Here is an 8474-nt window from a genome sequence, read left to right as displayed (position 1 = left end):
AGTTTATATTATTTAATGATTATTAATTGGATAGTCATTTGAGGATGTATTGACTCCTTTATTTTATTTAATGAATATTATTTATAATATTTATTCGAGGTATTATGACTCCGCTTATTATTTAATAATATTCTTTATTTTATTAAAGAATAATGTTTCGATAATCAAACTTATTTTCGATTATTCAAATAAAGATAGTACTTTCGTATACGTATATCTTTGGTTATTTAATACTCATTTCAAGTATAAGTCTTACAACTTCTACTTCAATTATTTGTATAAAGATTATTCTTTATGGGAATATTATTTGAATAATAATATTCAGATATTTTCTAATATATTGGGACTGATTTACTTTATTAAATCTGCATTACTCCAAACACTCTTTAAAGTGTTTTCGAGTCTTCAAAATGATTTTTAAAAGTTAGAGCGGATCCCAAAACTCATTTTTATATTTAAGATCTTCCTTTTAAAAAGGGGATTTAAATACTCGCTCAAAACCTGAGGGATCCGGCTCTATGGTGTATTTTATATTCGCAACAAGGTTGCAGTTTTGGTAAATGAATTGATTACTTACCCAACGTTCGGGAAGTAAGTCCATCTATCGAGTCGGCATAAGCAACATGGGCTCAGTGGGCGTCCATGACAGTGTAAGTGGCTCAGTGGGAGTCCATCAAATGCATAAGTGGCTGAGTGGCAGTCCAGCATAAGGTCCTATTGCGACCAGGGTGATGATCAGTGGGGAATTCGTCCATCTACTAGTAGAAAAGGTTACTTATTGGTATCTTTGCCTGATCAGCAAGATATCAGGTTTATGCCAAAATCCTTTCTTTTCCAAATTTATTGGATATTGCAATTCTGTTCATACTTTACATGACAGAGGTTTTCAGGAAACGTATGTATATATATAGGTGTATATATATATATCGGGACTTAATGAAGTATATCATAACTTCATTTCCTTCAAAATATTTCAAAGATTGAATCTATTCAAGTCTTATCTTGTAGTCTCATCAGTGTGATGAACTTTTAAAACTAATTATAACTTGAACGGTGGTAGTTCAAGTAGTATTTGGAAAAGATATAAGTATATTGGAGTATCTTGTAGCTTCATCTTTTAAACTTATATCTAGTAAATGATTATCTTATGAATGACAAAGATTTTCAGAAAAACGTTGAGACAAGGTTAGATATATGAGATCACCTTGCAACGATATTTTTATACAGTTATATACTGGAACTCTGTGTGTATTATGCATGGAAGAGGACTTCCAATATTTTGAAAAGTATATATATATATACTGAATATTTTGCGACTTCATCGCATTAAGATATCAACTTGGTTCATTTCTTCTTAACCAAGACTTTCTTGAGTACTATGAGAATGCTCATATATTGTAAGTTATTATAAATATTATTTTGGTGGGCTTGCTGCTCACCCTTGCTTTCTTCTTTCATCACACAACATCAAATAGGCAAGATGAACAGGACCAAGCTCCTAATTCGCGAGCGGATAGGAAACGTTCCGCAGTTTCCTATAGGCGTTGATGTCGCTGTAGCTGAGGTAGGAACTACTAATAGGCTAGGCTTTCAACTTTTGATGTATCAGATTATGTATATTTATGAATTGTAATAATGGCAAAGAAAATGTAAATTTATTCAGAACACCTTTTAAGGTGTATTGGCAGATAATTGTGGAATAAAATGACTTGTGATTATTTTTGGATGTTCATCTCTGAGACTATAACGTGTGGTGTGTGTGTTTATTGTGGGGTCACAGTACAGAGTAGTTGATTAATTATTAAGATTGGGTATTATTAAGGGAAATGGAACTCGTGACAACCCGGATCCCCGACCCCGGATTTGGGGGTGTTACAGCTGATATCTTGGAGCAGTTGTACCGCATGGGGGATACTTTTAATAGTTTTCAATCAAGGTTGAATACGGTGGAGCGTCGCAGGACGAGAAGGGGTCGTCGTCTTCCCCGTCGCGACCACCCCGTGGGGAAGGCGCCCGTAGTCGAAGGAGATGCTCAGGCCAATGGGGAAAACCCGCAAATCACTCCGCGATGCTTGGAATATTCTGATAATGTAGAACCTATTATGGAGCTTGTTGATGAGGACAGTGATGGTAGAGAAAGGCCTCTTCTTGTCAATCAGGTCGTACCACACCCCCATAGGTCTGGGCGTACGATGGACGAGTGTCGTAATGCGAAAAATACTCAGAGTCCAGATGGGGAATGAAGAAATTTTTCAACCTTAAAAAGAAGACTTGGCATAAGGTTGGAGGATGACGATTTGAGAATGCTGCTGGTAGAATGGCAAAAGGAAGGAAACGCTGGAGAAGCGAGGCCCCGTGACACAACGCGTGTGCCCCTACATATCAAAGGGATGATAAGGTGTGGCACCATGAGCACGAGCGTGCCCCTCCGCGAGGAAGGTTCGGGAATTATTACCGAGGTTACCAAAGGAATGGGCAAGGAAGAATGGGAAACCAACATGGAAGGGCACCCTACAATGGTAGGAAAGATGGCGCGCTGTCCACTGAAGAAGCTCCTGTCGTTGTTCCTATAGCTTCCCACAGTGCTACGGGCAATGGTTCCAGGACTCTTCTTCATGACCGGGAAGGCGTGTGAATTCAAGAAAGGTTGCAGAATAATGAGGAAGTACCGCGATGCGGCCAGGAGGAACCTCGCGTGCGGGATAATGTTCAAAATTAAGATGGTAACATACCACAGCCGCAGTCTCAGGGCGAGGAGCGGCGAGATCCACCGCTACACCCGGGGGGTAATCAAGGGGAACAACAATAAATCACGGAGCAACCCCAACAACCTAATGTTTAAACCATTCCTGGAGTAGGGACGTTTAATGTGAACGATCTTAAAAGGTTGCTCAACCATCTTGAAGGAGGAAGAGTAACGGCGACTGCACAAGCTCTTTCTCCTTTTGCTACTGTTGTGAGGGAGGCGCAATTGCCGGCAGGATACAGGAACACAACCAATGACTTACGTTTTTATGGGAACTCTGACCCTGTGGAATTTCTGGGGTGTTTCAACATTGAGATGGATGTATATCAAGTACCTGACTTGGCTCGATGCCGTCTCCTAGCGGCCACTTTTAGAGATGACGCTCAGCAGTGGTTTCAGAAACTTGGTCCATGGGTGATCACATCTTGGGAACAGATGAAAACCTTGTTTCTAACTCAATTTCAAGCTGCGGTGATGTATACACCTCCAGTTACCACGCTGGCCAATATGAAACAGAAAGAGGGGGAAAGCTTGACCTCATACTTTAAAAGGTTCAATGCAGAGTCTACTTTGGTGAGTGGCGCAACTAATGAAATAATGAAAATACTTCTTATAGCTGGTCTGCGTGTGGGAACAAATTTCTGGAAGCACCTGCAAGGGAAGGACCATGTATCGTTAGCTGATGTACTTGTGCAAGCGAAATCATTCAAAGCGATTGAGCAGTCGCCTGCAGAAATAAAAAAGAATGATAACACCCACAACTCCAAGGGGCGAGCCAAGAGAAGAGATAGATCCGTGAGCCCGGATTATCGACGAAATGCCAGAAGCCCTAATAGGTGAACACCGTGAACGTGCAGAGAGAATGGAGCCCGCCATCGAACCATGAAAGGAGAGTAAGCAACTGCACTCCATTGGCAGCGTCCATTAATCATATCTTCGAGGTGAATAGGATAGAGGAATCTTCAAAAAACCAGACCGTCTGACTTCATGGCAGAGTAGAGATAAGAAGAAGTATTGTGATTACCATGAGTCTACTGGCCACGACACCCATGAATGTCGTCACCTGAAAGATGAAATTGAAGAATTGATCAAGGTGGGATACCTGCGAGAATGGATTGATAAGGTAAAGCGACGCATGGGGAATGACGATAAAGGGAAAGATGAAAGGCAACCCCCGCGAGAAGAGGATGCTGAAAAGACAACGGAGGTTAAGTTCCAAAGAGCTGGTAATATTAGGGCAATTTTTGGAGGACACCCCTTTGTCGGTGATAGTAATCGGGCGTTGCAAAAAAATGCAAGAGAAGCACGACACCCGCCACTTACTTGTTGGATTTTTAATCGCAGCGGGGCATGGCAAAACACTTTTATACATATAAATCCAAATAAAAGCATATAAATCATGGTAAAAACATAGGGATCGAATCTAACCTTTAAAATAATTCGGAGACAACGATCAGACATCCTTAGCAGTTGCTCCTCAAGTGTGAAGCACTCCACCGGTATCCACCAAGAAAACGATGTTAAGGAGGAGGAAGGAGGTGGAGAGAATTGGGTTTTCCAAACTTTTTGGGTTTTTGGGGTTCAAAAAAAATAGGGTTTATAATAGTGTATTTAGAGGCAAAATTTTCAGCTGAAATTTTCCCATAAATATTATTATTATTATCCCATTTATTATTCTCATTAATAATTAAAACACTTTTTAATTATTAATCATTTTCTAAACACTTTAGAAAAAATTCTCTCTCTTGATTTAATTTCCAAAAATTAAATTCTTAATTAATAATATTAAGAACTTTTTTTAATTAATTTATAATCAATTAAATCTCATTTAATCAATTATTAAATTTGCCAATTAATTATTTATTTTATAAATAAATAATTATTAGTCATTATTAATTAATTCATCCACCATAAAATCATTCTCTTTTTATGGTGTGACCCTGTAGGTTCAATATTAAGCCGGTAGTAGAAATAAATAATAATAAAACTATTTTATCATTATTTATATAAATTCTCTAATTTATTAAATATGATTAATTAATTAATCACATTTATTCTACATCGTGAGGGATACTTCTCAGCATATCGCGACTATCCGGATAATATGAATTCACTGCTTAGAATACCAAGAACCTATTCAGTGAATAGTTACCGTACAATAAACTCCTTCTACCCTACAATGTCCCGATTAAATACAAGGCATGGATCTCGTGTCAAGCCTATCTAATTCAATCATTTGCTTACCATTTACTATGCTTAGTTCTATGCAAATTAGAAACTCCTTTCTAATTTCATTCACTCTGGCCAGAGATTCCTGAACTAGCATAAGTGGATCAGCCTTGAACATTCGCGTCCTTCACTAGAAGGGGTAGATCCTTTATTGATCATACACTATCTTCGTGTACAAATTCCTATACCCAGAAGAGCCCTAATAATTGTCCCTGGAGACTAAGAACTAAACCAAAGCATAGTTCAGTGTACACAAGATTACTATGATGACCTCAAGTCTAAGGATACTTGTACAACTATCACTATGTGAACAACTGCTGACACGTGAGTGAACTCCATCAGTTGTTCAGCTGGGCGAGTCATGTTCAGTGAACTTATTCTATAATAAGCACCTACATACTAGCTATAGTGTCACCAAACAAATGTCTATGAGAACAGACATCCTTCATAATAAAGCAAGCATAGTATGTACCGATCTTTGCGGATTATTAATTACCAGTTAGTAATCCTATGATCAGGAACTATTTAAGTTTAGAGTTATCATCTTTTAGGTCTCACTATTATGATCTCATCATAATCCATAAAAAGCTTTACTCTAAACTATGGTATATCTTATTTAAACACTTAAATAGATAAAGCCCATAATAAAAACAAAACAAGTCTTTTATTAATATCAATGAAATCAAAACTGATTACATAAAAGTTATTCCTAAATCCTCATACATGATTGGACTTTGGACATATTCCTTTCAATCTCCCACTTGTACTAAAGCCAATCACTCTGGTATCTAATACCCATCTTGTCTTTATGATGATCAAAGTGACTTTTATAAAGTAGCTTTGTGAGTGGGTCTGCTATGTTGTTTTGTGTGTCAACTCTAATTCAATACAATACAAGAAATGTTACCGCGCTCCCACTAACCCTTTTGTAGACGCATGGTTCATCTATGTTTTTTTGATAAAATCAAACTCTTTGATTGTCTCATCAAAACGAATATTCCATCTTCCGAGAAGCTTGCTTTAAACCACATATGGTTCGCAGCAGCTTACACACTAGGTTTTCATTTCCCTCGGAAAAAAACCATCTGGCTATATGCCAGATCTAATAGTCGTAGTAAGCAGCAATCGCAAGCAAAATCCGAACTGATTTTAACAGGGCTACAGGTAAAAGGTTTCATCAAAGTCAATCCATTGCCTTTGTTTGAATCCTTTTGCCACAAGCCTGGCCTTATAGGTCTCCACCTGGCCATCTGCTATAATATATCTTTTGTATACCGTATACATAGATTCCATTCTGGATTTCATGGCACTATGCCATTTCTCTGAGTCAACACTACTCATAGCCTCATTATAGGTCAGAGGGTCGTCATCATCAATGATCGACAACTCATTGTCATTCTCAATGACAAGGCCATATTACCTCTCAGGTTGGCGAGACACTCTCCCTGATCTATGAATGGGCTGTTCCACAAAAGGTTGTTCAGTCAAAACAGGTGTTTCCACTTGATCCGTAGTAGTTTGTGCTTCTTGAACTTCATCAAGTTCATTTTGCTCCCACTGTTTGCTTCAAGGATAAACTCCTTTTCCAAGAAGGTAGCATGTCTGGATACAAACACCCGATGATCGGTGTAAAAGTAATACCCTAAAGTTTCTTTAGGATATCCCACAAAACTACATCTTACGGATCGATATTCCAGCTTATCTGGGTCAACATACTTGACATAAGCTGGACATCCCCAAATCTTAACGTGTTTAAGACTCAGTTTCCTTTCTTTCCATATCTCATACGAAGTTTGAGGAACAGATTTTGGAAGGCACCATATTCAGTAAATATGCTGAGGTTTCCAATGCATAACCCCATAGGAATACTGGAAGATTTGCATAGCTCATCATGGACCGAACTATGTCTAACAAAGTTCGATTTCTCCTTTCAGATACCAATATGGAGGCGTCCACTGGGAGACTATACCATTTACTTTGAGATAATCTAGAAACACTCCATTTAAGTATTCACCACCTCGATCTAATCGAAGAATTATAGTACTCTGTTTGGTTTGTTTCTCCACTTTATACTTGTACTCTTTGAACTTTTCAAAGGCTTCAGACTTGTGTTTCATCAAACACATATCCGAATCAGATCTATCATCTATGAAAGTAATGAAGTATGAAAATCCACCCATGGCTTGCGTAGACATTGGTCCACATACATCTGTGTGTACAATTCCTAGCAAATTTGTAGCCCTCTCTCCATGTCTACTAAATGGAGACTGCAGTGCCACTATGAAGTGAGATTTTCATCATCCCTTTTCTTTATTAGTTTGTTCAATCTGAAGTAAATTATGTCACATTTATACAGACCATTATTTAAAGTACCACGTCCATAAAGAATATTATCTCTAAGAATAGAACATTCATTATTCTCAATAATAAATGAAAATCCAGCCAAGTCTAACATGGGAATAATATTCCTCACAATCGAGGGAACAAAATAACAATTATTTAAAACAATAGTCTTGCCCGTAGGCATATATAAATGAAATGATTCTACATCTTCAGCAGCAACTCTTGCTCCATTTCCCATCAGTAGAATCACCTCCTCTTCCTCAAGAGTCCTACTTCTCCTTGGTCCCTGCAACAAATTGCAGATTTGAGAACCACAGGCGGTATCTAATACCCAAGTAGAAATTTGATTTAATGACATATTCACTTCTATCATGAACATACCTGAATCAGAAGCGGTAGTCTCACTACCCTTCTTCTTCTTCAATTCTGCAAGGTAAACCTTGCAGTTCCTCTTCCAGTGCCCCACCTTGTTACAGTGAAAGCAAACAACTTTGCTCTTGGGGTCTTCAGCTTTTGGTGGAACCGGCTTTTCTTCACCTACTTTCTTCTTCTTGGAAGAGTTCCTCTTCCTTTTCTTAGGATTGGAACCTTCACCAATTAGAAGAACAGAACTCTTCTTAGGGGGGAAAATTCGATTCCGCAGTCTTCAACATGTTGTGGAGTTCAGGCAGGCTGACATCCAACTTATTCATGTGAAAGTTCACAATAAACTGCGAGAATGAACTCGGAAGCGATTGCAAGACCAGGTCTTGGCTCAGCTCCCCATCCATGGCAAAACCAAGTTGTCCAAGACGTTATCAAATTGATCATCTTAAGTACATGGTCATCCCTCAGACATCCTATAACCGAACAACTCCTTCGATATCTCATATCAAGCTGTCCTCCCCGCCACATCATACAACTCTTGTAGATGCATTAGGATAGTATGAGCATCCATGTGCTCATGTTGCTTCTGTAGCTCAATGTTCATGGAAGCTAGCATGATGCATTGAGCAACATTTGCATCATCTATCCACTTACGATACACAACATGTTCATCATTATGTGCATCACTAGCAGGTTCAGTAGGCTTAGGTGAGTCAATCACGTATTCCAGCTTCTCGATCCAGAGAACAATTCTCAAGTTTCAAAGCCAGTCAGCATAATTAGGACCAGT

The sequence above is a fragment of the Apium graveolens genome, chromosome 9 (assembly GCF_009905375.1).
Source record: "Apium graveolens cultivar Ventura chromosome 9, ASM990537v1, whole genome shotgun sequence".
Taxonomy (NCBI): Eukaryota; Viridiplantae; Streptophyta; class Magnoliopsida; order Apiales; family Apiaceae; genus Apium; species Apium graveolens.
This window is presented reverse-complemented; position numbering follows the sequence as displayed.